General features: G+C 44.8%; 1 long non-coding RNA gene and 3 pseudogenes across 1 annotated transcript; 1 reads left to right on the forward strand and 3 right to left on the reverse strand.

Annotated features, from left to right (window-relative positions):
• Positions 1-311: 311 nt before the first annotated feature.
• Positions 312-1,840, reverse strand: LOC140591753 (malate dehydrogenase, mitochondrial pseudogene; annotated as a pseudogene).
• Positions 1,841-3,815: 1,975 nt separating this feature from the next.
• Positions 3,816-9,888, forward strand: LOC140591672 (malate dehydrogenase, mitochondrial pseudogene; annotated as a pseudogene).
• Positions 7,073-12,269, reverse strand: LOC140591673 (uncharacterized). Its single transcript, XR_011991956.1, has 3 exons — positions 11,965-12,269; positions 11,203-11,467; positions 7,073-10,611 (listed from the first exon to the last, which is right to left on the reverse strand). It is a non-coding gene; the product is annotated as an uncharacterized lncRNA (long non-coding RNA).
• Positions 12,270-13,719: 1,450 nt separating this feature from the next.
• LOC140591754 (malate dehydrogenase, mitochondrial pseudogene) lies at positions 13,720-15,248 on the reverse strand (annotated as a pseudogene).
• Between the last annotated feature and the right edge of the window lie 269 nt (positions 15,249-15,517).

Here is a 15,517-nt window from a genome sequence, read left to right on the forward strand (position 1 = left end):
TGCACAATAATAGGACACAAGTAAATGATAAGATTACAAGTGAAATCGCTCAGGGCAAGGTAATTTTTGTTATGCAATTGCAGAGCGATCTAACTCTGTCTTTGTTTCAGCTCCCTACCGCCCGACTTTTCCTGCAATATTATAAGATCCCCTACATAAAGTCGCTGACTTGAAGCTAAGGAGATCATATTTAATTCTGAAGCTTGACTTTTAAAAAAAATCCATCGCAAATCAAATCACAACATCTGTCAGAAAAATCACAATTAACCTTTCTGCTTCACACACCAAAAAACAACACGGCCAAAGAAAAATAGTTCGTAAGAGTTTATTTTCAGTACATTGTCCAGCAAACAGCTTCCTTGTGAAGGGAGGACTTTTATTGCGCCTCCCCTTGACCTGGCGTGTTTCCAACAAAGTCCTCCCCCTTCCTGATGGAGGCCTTCAGCTCATTCAAGGCTTCCACCACCAGTTTCTCCTCAAATGCAGAGAGCTTCCCCAGGCCCAGGTTCCTCTTCACTCCTTGTCCACCAAGGAGGAGAGGGGTGGAGAAGTATGTGCATTCGTGATCCTCAGACCTGACGAATGCACATTCCACGACCCCCTCTTTGCCATTCATGGCATCCAGCAGAGACAAGGCGAACCTTGCCCCTGCATATGCCATGGAGAGGGTGGCAGAGCCTGCCCCAGCCTTTGCCCTAACCACCTCCGTGCCTGCCTCCTGGATCCGGCCCGTCAGGGTGGCCAGCGTATCCGCAGTGAACTCCACTTTGGGAGAACACCGGGACAAAAGCGGAATTATAGTCTTGCCCGCATGGCCACCAACAACGGGAACGTTGACGCGAGCCGGATCCAGTCCCGAGAGTTCAGCCACGAAGGTGTTAGCCCTGACGACGTCTAGAGTCGTCACACCAAACACCCGCTTGGGGTCGTAAACTCCATGCTTCTTAAGAATTTCTGAAGCGATGGGGACAGTGGAGTTCACCGGGTTGGTGATGACGCATAACATTGCGTCAGGGCAGTTGCGGGCGCAGGCATCTGCCAGGGTGGCCACAATGGAGGCGTTGGTGTCAAACAGGTCATCCCGTGTCATCCCCGGCTTCCTGGGCACTCCAGCAGGGATGACGACGACTTCACTCCCCTCCAGAGCTTGCGGCAGTTGCTCTGGGCCGACGTAGCCAGTCACCTGCGCCCTGGTCTCGATGTGGCTGAGGTCAGCAGCCACTCCGAGGGTGTGGACAACGTCGTATAGGGACAGCTGGCTCACAAGGGGACTCCTCTTCAGGAGCAGTGACAGGGGCTGGCCGATGCCCCCGGATGCACCCAACACTGCCACCTTTGTATTGCTCCGGGAAGAGCTGCAGATGCTGCGAGCAATGCTCGCAGCTGATTTGGCGATGCGGGAGAACATTGTCAGTACTGCTTTGCTGGTAAGCTGAAAACAAAATGAGAATTCTGCAGACTCTCCCTCAGCAACGACGAGATTTATACCCTCCCTGCGTTCTATAACTTACGTAAGCAACTACGTAAACACGCAAACTAGGGATGCAACATCTCATTGGAAACGGACTGGAACAGAATGGAAGAACGTCACTTTGTGGACGAAATGCATTTCGGGAGTGAAAGAAATGCATTTTGTGTACGTGGCTTTTCTGAACATATATTTCCATAGAGTAGCCACAAATGCTACAGTAAACACTAGTTCGCTGCTTAAGACTAATGTACCATGCAGTTTTAATAATAAGTAATTAAATAATTCATGATCAAAGGCCAAATTAATATCCGTCGCTTAATTAGCTCATATTATAAATAACCTGATATTGCCCCGTGTATGTTGGGCCGAATTTTCTTCCCAGTTCGAGCCCGTGTGCCGTTACTATAGTACCTGACGCTATAGAATTGAACTCTTAATTTATCAGATGACCTGGAACATACAGGCATGTTTTAATTATCATTCCTGTTGGAAGATCGTTCAGGCTACATTTGTGAGCATTTAGACTAATCATTTTCACAGATGAATAAAAATTAAAATGAAGTGTAACTTCCCAGTTGGTGTCCGAAAAAAACCGGGCGTTTGGCACTGTCCTGGCTTCGTATCACTGATGACAGCCGGCCTGTGGGGCTGTACCACAGGTATAGTGGGCCAGTGTTCTGTGTCATGTGCAAAACTGTCACATGTATTACTTCCGTGATCAAACTCATCACCATTGCTTTACACTGTAAAAAAATAGCCAACAGATAATTTGAGCGCCCACAAAGGTTACAGCAGATTCTTCTGCTAAATCTCTTCTGTTCATCTGCTCAATAAACGTGTTATCTAACTGCTTAGGACACAGCGCCGCATATATAATAGCCTGTAGCTACAAATGCTAGTCTGATTATGTTAACGCAGCCTGTTCGCTGTGTGGTAAGATCTTGCTATATTATAAGATCCCCTACATAAAGTCGCTGACTTGAAGCTAAGGAGATCATACTTAATACTGAAATTTGACTTTTAAAAAAACCAACATCGCAAATCAAATCACAACATCTGTCAGAAAAACCATAATTAGATCCTTTCCCCAAACCGTTCAGCCCTATTGTCATCTGACTTAAATGTATTCGATGTTTTGTCATCCTTTCTCCACTGTTGCAAATTTTCCAAGAATCATTTCTCCCAGTTGTTGGACTGATTGATTTATTTATTGAACTCCGACTTCCAGGGTTGAAATTTGCGATTTCAGGGATGAAGACGGGGAAATCCAAACAGAATCGCACTGGCAAAATTGGTCAGAATCGCCGGAATTGCGCGGCGTGGCGACAGGTGGCACTCGATTGTTTTACCGGCGGTAAGCCAAAACCGACTCGCTGCTGCTAGCCGAGCCCCCGTAGTTAATCCTGGGCGGGGCGCCAGAGCGCCTAGTTCTGGGCGCCTCAGTTTGCCCCGTAGACTCCGAGACGGTACGTAGTGTTTCAGCGGTCGCGTACAAGAAGTGTATTTTCAGTTATATTGTATAGAATTATGTAGTTTTGCTTTTGTTTACGTTTGTGAATAAATATATTCGTGTGCCGTTTCATGTCGTTTTTGTTAAAATGCGTTATTTTGATGGATATAGGTGACCGGGCTTTTTATGTTCTCTGTTAGGGAGATGACTGTGTGTAACCCCTGTATCCACTTGTTTCAGGAATTACTCTACTCAAGTGTGTTGTTTATCCAGCACTGGTATTTTATTTTCCTTTGTAATTGATCGAATGGTTGTGTCCAGTTTGCAGTAATGCGTACAACTTATTTGCTGTGAGCGGAGTTTCCACAATGTGGACTGGGAGACGGTAGAAGACTGTGTGTAACCCTTGTGTTCACATGTTTTAATAATTATTCTATCCAAATCGGTGGACAATAAACACCACCACAAATCCGTCGTCCAGCTAATTGTACAGCGCGATACGAACACAGCGCAGATCCACTACCAAGTAACGGGTGTACAACAAGCGGGAAGCCGGAGCGCGCCAACACCCAAGAGCGCTCGCGTGCACAACAACTTTTATTTTAATCGATGTCAGTGCCATTGCTAAGTGAGAATCTGCATAATTTCTATTTTGTTTTAATCCTAGCAGCAAACCAGTAGTCAGAATGTTTTCCCGCATTGCAAGATCAGCTGCAAGCACCGCTCGTACCTTATGCACATCTTCCCAGAACAATGCCAAGGTGACAGTGTTGGGTGCGTCCAGGGGCATCGGCCAGCCCGTCACTGCTCCTGAAGAAGGGTCCCCTTGTGAGCAAGCTCTCGCCTCTGTTGTTTCGGCTTGTCTGTGCTGCACAATTATAGGATACAAGTAAATGATAAGATTACAAGTGAAATCGCTCAGGGCAAGGTATTTTTTGTTATGCAATTGCTATCAGTCGGGTTTGCCTGAAGACAACATCTAATGATGCCATCAAGGAAGGTAAAGACAAGGCGAAGCAGGATGTGCAGGATACTCTGCAGTGGGGCAGGATCTTCAGCTACAGGCACATGCAAGAGATTTTCAATGATGCGAACCCACTTAGCAGGTTGGTTGAAGAGCTTTTCAGCCTGTTTATATATCATGTTGTTTCTTCTGTCTGAAATTTACAAAACTGATCCTTTTAAATGGATGATTGAGGAGCTGGAGTGTCCTCAATCACCTGGAGTGGTGACTGGTGACTAATGCCCCCCCCTCCCCCCGTTATGCTTTTTTTCTTTACAGGTGAAAAATGTCAGCAGGTTCATTTATTACATGAACTTGGAGAAGCCTTCCTTGGGATTTGTCGAGGAAAGAGATAAAACTAAGTTGTTCCTCTATGAGATGACTGAGGTAAAGCTGTCCAAGCAGATGCAGATGAATTACCTAAAGAGTCTGAAGAGGTTGGTGGCATGTTTTGTGAATTAGTAGCATACACACACACACACACACACATATATATATATATATGCATATATATGTGTGTGTTTGTTTGTGTGTGTGTATATAAACTTTAAATATGTGTACTTCCTCTTTCAGATTCCTGAAATATCATACTACAAACACTGACCTCAGGTACTTGAATGAAGGACTGTGGAGCGACTGCATGTTCTTCACTGAGTACATTGGCTCACCCCAACAAAGCTGTGCCAAGCTGGTGAGCAAGGAGATTGCCCAAAGGAGGTAAGTTCAATTGTTCACACCCATGTAACTTGTTGATTTGGTGATACGTTTTGTCTTCTCTGCCTCTAGTCTTTTCTAACACCCCTGCTGTTCTCAATGTGTGCTGCCAGGAGACCCAAAATCAGCAAGAAATCCTGCTTACCCTACTGCTTGTGACGTCCCTTGACCGTAAGTATTGTACAGTACTCTTTTTGTTACCCATCTTAATGGGCTATACGATACGGTCATCTGTGTGAAGTAGCAGGAAACATCCATACAACGAGGGGCCACATTTGCTCTATTCTCTGAGGAAGAGAAATCTGAATTTATCAAATTTATTTCACATTTCCAGCCAGAACCAAGCAGGGCCTGTTCAAAAGCAGGAATTAAATCTTTGTTGCTGTTTTTCCTCTGCCACTGTGGTTTGACATCTACTTCAGCCATGTGCGTCCACATCTGCTGAGCTCCAAGGGGGATCAAAGAACCACTGATGACCTGGGTGGGATGAGGTTTTTTGTCTCCACCACAGGAAGACATACATAGAACGTCTCAAACGACCTCAACCGGCTACACCAAAAGTTAGCTAATCGTCATGATGCATTTCCCCTACAGTATCTTCTAAATACGTTATCGGGTGTTACGTTAGTTTCTCATATTGTGGAAATTAGCAGGAGAACATTTTAAAACAAATTTGAGGAAGCACTTCTTTACACAGCGTGTAGTTAGAGTATGGAATAGTCTTCCTGCTAGTGTAGCGGAAGCTACAGTAAAACCCTGGGTTCCTTTAAATCAGAGCTAGATAAGATTTTAACAACTCTGAGCTATTAGTTAAGTTCTCCCCAAACGAGCTTGATGGGCCGAATGGCCCCCTCTCGTTTGTAAATGTCTTATGTTCTTATATTAATCTTGCATTTTTGATACCAGATGGACCCAGTGACCAGCCAGACTGCCCAGGAGTGTTTGAAACAGACAGCAAGAGCACGACAGACTCTGAAAAGTCTTTGTTCGCCGATTATCTCACTCATTCTACTCCGACAGCTCAAAATGTGGTGGCGGCCAGTAAGCTGAGGAGCAAGCTGGCAGGTAAATCGGTAAGCATGTTTTATGTATGTCAGAAGACTTGGAAAAATCGACACACGAAATCAAAACCCTCACCACTGAATACTAACCTTAAACTGTTCTCCATTTCAGTGGAAAGTCTGCGGAAGAGGGAACCAGTCGTGCTGCCTGTGGCACTGCACGGGACGCTGCCTTTGGATCAAATCAACAGTTGGATGTCCAGTCAGTATTTGACAGGTTTCTTCAGACCCACCTGGTGACCCTGGATGTGGACGTGCCAGGCAGGAGTGCCGGTTCACAGACGTCAGGCCAGTTTCAGTGACAGCTATACGAGGTTGGTTGGAGGCCCAGATGAAACTCCGTGTGCAGCGTGTCCTCTGTGAGTATTGTTATTTAGAGGTCGACCGCCATGGGTTTTTCAGTAGCCGATGCCGATATTTAGGAGTCGGGGTCAGCCGATGGCCGATATATGCTGCCGATTTTTTTTTGGCCGATAATTGGATGTTTTCCCCTCTATTTGCATGGTAAAATATCACGCTAATAATAACAAACGATACAGAAAATTTCTCAACTTGGCATTTATTGAATACTGACTTGTGTAAATTTAAATATAAACTTAAATAACAAAACACAATACAACTTGTAAACAAACTTATAAACAACAAAAACAGCAGCATCAGAATCTCCTAGTGCACAATATAGCAGCAAACTCTTCATTTCTTAGGAAAGGAAAATTTCTAAACAATACAAAAAGGAATGTGCATGTTGTCTTCAGTTTTAACCCTGGGGAACCCACAGGGTCATACACGACCCTTCCTTTTATTTCTGCCTTACATTCAACCCACTCATCAAAGTTAAGAAATTTTTTTTTTTGCTTTACAGCCCATTGAACCAGTAACAGTGACATTTAGTGATTACTGACTCAATTAACCAGATTTTTTTCCACAATAAATATGGCCCCTAACGCGTTTTGAGATTCACCTGTCAAGCTGTGAATAGGTAAGTGGCAGAAATTTTGCATCATCAGTTATAATGTTTAGATGTTATAGAACATGTACAACTAGGTTTTGGATGTTTTGAAACTTTTCTGGCAACTGTGATGATCATGTTCCATGTGCTCAACATCAGCCTCAAAAACAGAGGGAATACATGTGGTACACCAGACCTTACAACCCACCACAGGTAAACTTTCTGTGTGTAGTGCACCTTTTTGCAGGTCCGTTCACTTGACCTGTTTCTTGATGGTTTGGCATGTTTGAAGCATGTGTCTTATTGCCAGCACATGGTGAATGATGAAAAGGAAAACTCAATAAATGCATTTTGCATTTTGGAAATGAGAATGTTGCAAAGATTTGGTTTCTCCTTCTTTTCTGTCCTTATTTCATAGGTGAAATTTAATAATAGTCATCACTTTATGAATCCCCGTGGGGAAATTGTCTTTTTTTTTTACGCCTCCCTCAACTTGGTCTTTGCAAGCAAGCAGTCCATGGCAGCGCCCAGGGAGCTGGGGGTTAAGGGCCTTGCTCAAGGACCCGCAGACATGCTGAGGCTGGGTTTGAAGCGGCAACCTTGTGATTACAAGCACACAGGCTTAGCCCACTGAGCCACATGCTGCCCCTTTACATTAACAAATTAACAAGTTGGAAGAGCATGAACAGTCCAGCGGGTCGTATATGGCACATTTCATAACATGGACTGGGAAAGGGTTATTTTTTTTACAAAACACCTGTTTTTGAGTTCACTGGGTCTGTATGATCATTTTAGCCAATGGAGATATTTTTCCTATAATAAGGTGCTCTGGGTTCCCCAGGGTTAATCCCACTTCCGGTCCCTGAGTCTTCCTTGCCCCACCCGTCCCTCACAGCCATTAGATAGCAATTACTAAAGCAGAAGATGAAATGCAAGGTTAGCATTTTTATTACAGTGCTTTCATCTTCAATTCATTCTACAATTCCAGTATTCCATGCACATTAAAACAATTACACTCTAATACATTTTGAAAGAAAAAAAAACACTAGTAACTAAGTGCATCGTGGTATGATGAGTAGTGTACAAGGCCCAAAACCTTTCACTAACATGTTGCTTATGTTGTTAGCAGACAGATGGCTTACAAGCCAAATTCACAATTAGAATCTAGCGATCGCAGAAAATAAAATAACTCTGTCGTATTACACAGCCTTGTATGCAAGGACAACGTAAGCCCCTAGTGATTGTGACGTTTTCGACGGATAAGCCCGTATAAAAGATAGACATGTTTAATGAGGAAACCAACAGCGCAAAGTCGTGCACTTTTCATCTAGACGTCTGACACATTGTTCGAATCTCCGTTCTCTCAAACACGCTGCAGAGATCTGCCTGCTCCGCCCCACACACACGGAGTGAAACTGTCCGACACAAGAAAAAAAAAAACCAGAAGCAACAGTAACACTGGGCTGCCCGCAGACGTGCCTGTCTGTAAATCGGCGTACTACACTCGTAGTATTAAAAAAAATGCCAAATATCGGCCGGCCAATATGTCGGTCGACCTCTATTGTTATTGACACTAATTAATGTCACGTTTACTGAGAAACAATCTGTGTACATGATTAACATAATCTCTTTAACTGACATAATTTAATTTGTTCTTGACAGCACACTTTGGAAGACAGGAACCCTTTGGATGATCATCTCAGAGTGACATTTTCTGCAGCAAGGACTAACTGTGCACTTGTTTGAACTTCAATTCAGTTCGGTTCTTTAGTCAAGAGTTTTTGTCGCTCTCGACCGGGAGCCGTGGTAGAGGATGTCAGTGCCGTTGCTAAGGGAGAATCTACATACTTTCTATTTTGTTTTAATCCTACCAGCAAACCAGTAGTCAGAATGTTTTCCCGCATCGCAAGATCAGCTGCAAGCATCGCTCGTAGCTTATGCACCTCTTCCCAGAACAATGCCAAGGTGGCAGTGCTGGGTGTGTCCGGGGGCATCGGCCAGCCCCTGTCACTGCTCCTGAAGAGCAGTCCCCTGGTCAGTCAGCTCTCCCTTTACGACGTCGTCCACACCCTCGGAGTGGCTGCAGACCTCAGCCACATCGAGACCAGGGCGCAGGTGACTGGCTACGTCGGCCCAGAGCAACTCCCGCAAGCACTGAAGGGGAGTGAAGTTGTCGTCATCCCTGCTGGAGTGCCCAGGAAGCCGGGGATGACGCGAGATGATCTATTTGACACAAACGCCTCCATCGTGGCCACCCTGGCAGATACCTGTGCCCGCAACTGCCCTGACGCAATGTTATGTGTCATCACCAACCCGGTAAACTCCACTGTTCCCATCACTTCGGAAATTCTTAAAAATTAGATACGCTGGCCACCCTGACGGGCCGGATCCAGGAGGCAGGCACGGAGGTGGTTGAGGCAAAGGCTGGGGCAGGCTCTGCCACCCTCTCCATGGCATACGCAGGGGCAAGGTTCGCCTTGTCTCTGCTGGATGCCATGAATGGCAAAGAGGGGGTCGTGGAGTGTGCATTCGTCAGGTCTGAGGATCACGAATGCACATACTTCTCCACCCCTCTCCTCCTTGGTGGACAAGGAGTGAAGAGGAACCTGGGCCTGGGGAAGCTCTCTGCCTTTGAGGAGAAACTGGTGGTGGAAGCCTTGGATGAGCTGAAGGCCTCCATCAGGAAGGGGGAGGACTTTGTTGGAAACACGCCAGGTCAAGGGGAGGCGCACTAAAAGTCCTCCCTTCACAAGGAAGCTGTTTGCTGGACAATGTACTGTAAATAAACTCTTACGAACTATTTTTCTTTGGCCGTGTTGTTTTTTGGTGTGTGAGGCAGAAAGGTTAATTGTGATTTTTCTGACAGATGTTGTGATTTGATTTGCGATGGATTTTTTTTAAAAGTCAAGCTTCAGAATTAAATATGATCTCCTTAGCTTCAAGTCAGCGACTTTATGTAGGGGATCTTATAATATTGCAGGAAACTGGTGGCGGAAGCCCTGGAGGAGCTGAAGGCCTCCATCAGGAAGGGGGAGGACTTTGCGAAACACCTTTAAGGCCGCCGGCTCTGGCAAGCCTCTGGCAAGCCGGTAATGTTCCAACCAGTGTCCTGAAGCAAAAGTCCACTGGCTCCGACAAGACACCTCACCCCCACTCGGTGGGGTTAAAATGACCTTAATGTTATATTTAGTTAAATTGATGTGTTATATATTAATTGTTAATAAACTGTGTTTTTGATTACTTCTTGGCTGTCTGACTTTGTTAACCTCTGCATGTTTCTCAGAGACTGGGGTTATTCTAACTAACATTCTCTTCCAGCCTCTGACTCAACCCCGTTTGTCCGAGACCCGATGCGACTGCCCAAGTTCAGTTACGGCAAAGTCCGGCCCAGCCTCTGAGGCTCGCACAAGCTGAGTCACGGCATAATGTCTGGCTCAGCCTCTGAGGTGCGCACACGCTGGGTTATGGCATAAAGTCCGGCCCAGCCTCTGAGGCGCACACACGCTGAGTTACGGCAAACACCGGCTTAACCTCTGTGGCCCTCACTAGCTCAGATTTGGCAAGTGTCAGCTGAGCCTCTGAGGCGTTATGGGTCGCCGGGCCCCAAGTGGGCAGCCTACATTGGCCCGATTGGAATTTGCACATCGGCACGACATTGGCCCCAAAATGCTGGCCCATTGTGGGCAAACGTATAGTTTGCAACTGAGAAATTTCTTGTTCATCAAAAGCTGAAGTACAAATTAAAATATTCTGCCCAGTGTAAATTAAGAAGCTGAGGCTCTAAAATCCAGAGTAAATCTTACCGCAGACAACTATACAGAGTTTTAGGCTTCAAAAGCCTTGTTTTTCTCCATGGCCCATCCAGTTTAGCTGTGTAGCTAGCTCATTGGTCATGAGAGTTGACATCACACGCCTGGTTGTAGATGCTACATCTCCACCTCCAACAGTTCCCAGGTAGACAGTCTGCAAAGGTTGATACATTTATAAAGAGGGATTTTAGTAGTCTTACTTCACTTAACTTTTTATGTCACTTTTTAACTCAGACTGTACTAACAACTTTGCCTGTATTCATTAAAAAAAGTATTTTATGAGTGGAAGGTTAATCATTGTGTATATGTGAGTCAGGTCTGCAACATTATAGGCATAGAGACTAACAGAAAAAATGATGATACAAATTATTTCCTTAACAGTTCCTGCAACCTCTCCTGGTGCAACCTCTCCTGGAGCCGACACCTTATCGTGGTAGAGGGGTTTGCGTGTTCCAATGATCCCAGGAGCTAAGTTGCCCAGGGCTTTATGCTACTGATAGGGTCACCCAAGGCAAACAGGTCCTGGGTGAGGAACCAGACGAAGTGTGGCTCATCAGACCCCTTATGATGAGTAAAAACATTGATTCACGTTTTCCCTCGCTCTGACGCGGGTCACCGGGGCCCCCCCCTGGAGCCAGGCCTGGGGGTGGGGCTCGATGGCGAGCGTCTGGTGGCCAGGCCTGCACAAGGACTCTTGTGCATTATGGTATGGAATTACTTTGTGACAAACCATGTGCAACCATACCTGGAATGAGTACTGAGGTTGAATAACGTTGACTGTTATGTGACACTGCTGTCGCAGAACTCATTGGTAGCTCATTTACTGCTGGCTGGGGAGACTCTGAACATGCAGCAGTAGGAGAAGAAGGAGGTTGTTCAGAAGAGGATGAAGTGTGTTCGGTAATAGAGGTCAATACTGGACGAGGAGGAGGTTTGGGTAGGGATGGACATCTTTTTTTACAGCTACACTACCGCAGCCATGGCCCAGCTCCTCCAATCTCTTGTTTGGTCTATTGAAAAAATGTGTATACTATAATTATAAATAGGGCTGTGCAAAATGAAGATGTAACGACAGAAAAATACTAATTGTTTTATAAAATATTCTGTCATTTATTACATTGTGTTGCAAATCACAGTTAGTGGTAATGCATTTAAGCTATTTGATACATTTGAATGATACACTAGACAAATGAGAGTTAACAAGACATAAGTCTATCCATGTGATCATTTTACATAAACTATGCTCTGAACCTACAGAAAATGTGCTATATCATGATATGTATCAACGAGATATGAAATGACCTAAAATGTTACATGAGTTTTTGGACATATCGCACAGCCATAATAGAAAATTACAATCTTTAGACAACATACACAAAAAACACAGATGCTAATGGATTAGATAAACCGCAGAGAGTACACATTTTTATTCTATAATGCAGAAATTCTAAGCTTGAAATCTGTGCTTAAGTCATAGCAATGAAACGGGGTAGGAAAATTATTGTACCTTCTACAACGATCTCCCCTTTCAAGCTGTCTTTCTGGATCACTGAAAAATGAAGTGTCCTCTTCAATGAGAACATGGAAAAATTGATAGGCCTACTTTAAAAAACAAACTGAACACATTGATATAACAACCGCTGCACACCACTGTGTACTGAGACGTAAATTAACTAACAATCTAATCTGATAACTTTCTGACAGGAAATTTTAAAACGTGGTCCGCAAAACCGTCGAGAATTTTTTACGGCTAAGATAAATAATATGTTAAAATACGAGTAAATAGCAAATAAACAGCAACAGCAGCATCAAAAAAACTTATAAATTACCTTCTGACAATTCACGCCTGCCCGCCAAAACTCCTCACAAACGACCTCCGTGGCGCGACGGGGAAAAAAAAACGTTACAGTGCATGGGGATACGTAAAGGCGCATGCGCGTTTGGAAAACTATATTATATATTATTATAATAAAAATAAGACTATTTTGGATAGATTTGTTTATTATGGAATAAATAATTTAACTGAAATTAGTTATAATTGTTTAATGCTCACTTTTAAAATCAGGGCCGAAGTTTCTTCCCAGTCCGAGCCCGTGTGCCGTTACTATAGTACCTGACGCTATAGAATTGAACTCTTAATTTATCGGATGACCTGGAACATACAGGCATGTTTTAATTATCATTCCTGTTGGAAGATCGTTCAGGCTACATTTGTGAGCATTTAGACTAATCATTTTCACAGATGAATAAAAATTAAAATGAAGTGTAACTTCCCAGTTGGTGTCCGAAAAAAACCGGTCGTTTGGCGCTGTCCTGGCTTCGTATCACTGATGATACCGGCCTGTGGGGCTGTACCACAGGTATAGTGGGCCAGTGTTCTGTGTCATGTGCAAAACTATCACATGTATTACTTCCGTGATCAAACTCATCACCATTGCTTTACACTGTGAAAAAATAGCCAACAGATAATTTGAGCGCCCACAAAGGTTACAGCAGATTCTTCTGCTAAATCTCTTCTGTTCATCTGCTCAATAAACGTGTTATCTAACTGCTTAGGACACAGCACCGCATATATAATAACCTGTAGCTACAAATGCTAGTCTGATTATGTTAACGCAGCCTGTTCGCTGTGTTGTAAGATCTTGCTATATTATATGAAAAGAAGTACTTCAGATAAAATTATTAATTTAAAATGCTATCCAGGCCTGCAAATCACTTTTGCAGCTTATTAATGGATTAAAATTAAATAGAAAAAGCATTGTCATAAAAAAAAAACAAGGTGAACAGCTTGTACAAGTTTGTATATAGCTCCTAAGAACTACAGTACAATAAGGCAGACTCAGCGAGGGGGCTGAGACTTGGCACAAGAGGGGGTTGTCGGGTGTGCCTTTGTCAGCTCCGAGGATCTACTTTACGTAAAGTTGCAGACTGTTGTTTTGGCTTGTCTGTACTGCACAATAATAGGACACAAGTAAATGATAAGATTACAAGTGAAATCGCTCAGGGCAAGGTAATTTTTGTTATGCAATTGCAGAGCGATCTAACTCTGTCTTTGTTTCAGCTCCCTACCGCCCGACTTTTCCTGCAATATTATAAGATCCCCTACATAAAGTCGCTGACTTGAAGCTAAGGAGATCATATTTAATTCTGAAGCTTGACTTTTAAAAAAAATCCATCGCAAATCAAATCACAACATCTGTCAGAAAAATCACAATTAACCTTTCTGCTTCACACACCAAAAAACAACACGGCCAAAGAAAAATAGTTCGTAAGAGTTTATTTTCAGTACATTGTCCAGCAAACAGCTTCCTTGTGAAGGGAGGACTTTTATTGCGCCTCCCCTTGACCTGGCGTGTTTCCAACAAAGTCCTCCCCCTTCCTGATGGAGGCCTTCAGCTCATTCAAGGCTTCCACCACCAGTTTCTCCTCAAATGCAGAGAGCTTCCCCAGGCCCAGGTTCCTCTTCACTCCTTGTCCACCAAGGAGGAGAGGGGTGGAGAAGTATGTGCATTCGTGATCCTCAGACCTGACGAATGCACATTCCACGACCCCCTCTTTGCCATTCATGGCATCCAGCAGAGACAAGGCGAACCTTGCCCCTGCATATGCCATGGAGAGGGTGGCAGAGCCTGCCCCAGCCTTTGCCCTAACCACCTCCGTGCCTGCCTCCTGGATCCGGCCCGTCAGGGTGGCCAGCGTATCCGCAGTGAACTCCACTTTGGGAGAACACCGGGACAAAAGCGGAATTATAGTCTTGCCCGCATGGCCACCAACAACGGGAACGTTGACGCGAGCCGGATCCAGTCCCGAGAGTTCAGCCACGAAGGTGTTAGCCCTGACGACGTCTAGAGTCGTCACACCAAACACCCGCTTGGGGTCGTAAACTCCATGCTTCTTAAGAATTTCTGAAGCGATGGGGACAGTGGAGTTCACCGGGTTGGTGATGACGCATAACATTGCGTCAGGGCAGTTGCGGGCGCAGGCATCTGCCAGGGTGGCCACAATGGAGGCGTTGGTGTCAAACAGGTCATCCCGTGTCATCCCCGGCTTCCTGGGCACTCCAGCAGGGATGACGACGACTTCACTCCCCTCCAGAGCTTGCGGCAGTTGCTCTGGGCCGACGTAGCCAGTCACCTGCGCCCTGGTCTCGATGTGGCTGAGGTCAGCAGCCACTCCGAGGGTGTGGACAACGTCGTATAGGGACAGCTGGCTCACAAGGGGACTCCTCTTCAGGAGCAGTGACAGGGGCTGGCCGATGCCCCCGGATGCACCCAACACTGCCACCTTTGTATTGCTCCGGGAAGAGCTGCAGATGCTGCGAGCAATGCTCGCAGCTGATTTGGCGATGCGGGAGAACATTGTCAGTACTGCTTTGCTGGTAAGCTGAAAACAAAATGAGAATTCTGCAGACTCTCCCTCAGCAACGACGAGATTTATACCCTCCCTGCGTTCTATAACTTACGTAAGCAACTACGTAAACACGCAAACTAGGGATGCAACATCTCATTGGAAACGGACTGGAACAGAATGGAAGAACGTCACTTTGTGGACGAAATGCATTTCGGGAGTGAAAGAAATGCATTTTGTGTACGTGGCTTTTCTGAACATATATTTCCATAGAGTAGCCACAAATGCTACAGTAAACACTAGTTCGCTGCTTAAGACTAATGTACCATGCAGTTTTAATAATAAGTAATTAAATAATTCATGATCAAAGGCCAAATTAATATCCGTCGCTTAATTAGCTCATATTATAAATAACCTGATATTGCCCCGTGTATGTTGGGCCGAATTTTCTTCCCAGTTCGAGCCCGTGTGCCGTTACTATAGTACCTGACGCTATAGAATTGAACTCTTAATTTATCAGATGACCTGGAACATACAGGCATGTTTTAATTATCATTCCTGTTGGAAGATCGTTCAGGCTACATTTGTGAGCATTTAGACTAATCATTTTCACAGATGAATAAAAATTAAAATGAAGTGTAACTTCCCAGTTGGTGTCCGAAAAAAACCGGGCGTTTGGCACTGTCCTGGCTTCGTATCACTGATGACAGCCG

This window comes from Paramormyrops kingsleyae, chromosome 6, assembly GCF_048594095.1.
Source record: "Paramormyrops kingsleyae isolate MSU_618 chromosome 6, PKINGS_0.4, whole genome shotgun sequence".
Classification (NCBI taxonomy): Eukaryota; Metazoa; Chordata; class Actinopteri; order Osteoglossiformes; family Mormyridae; genus Paramormyrops; species Paramormyrops kingsleyae.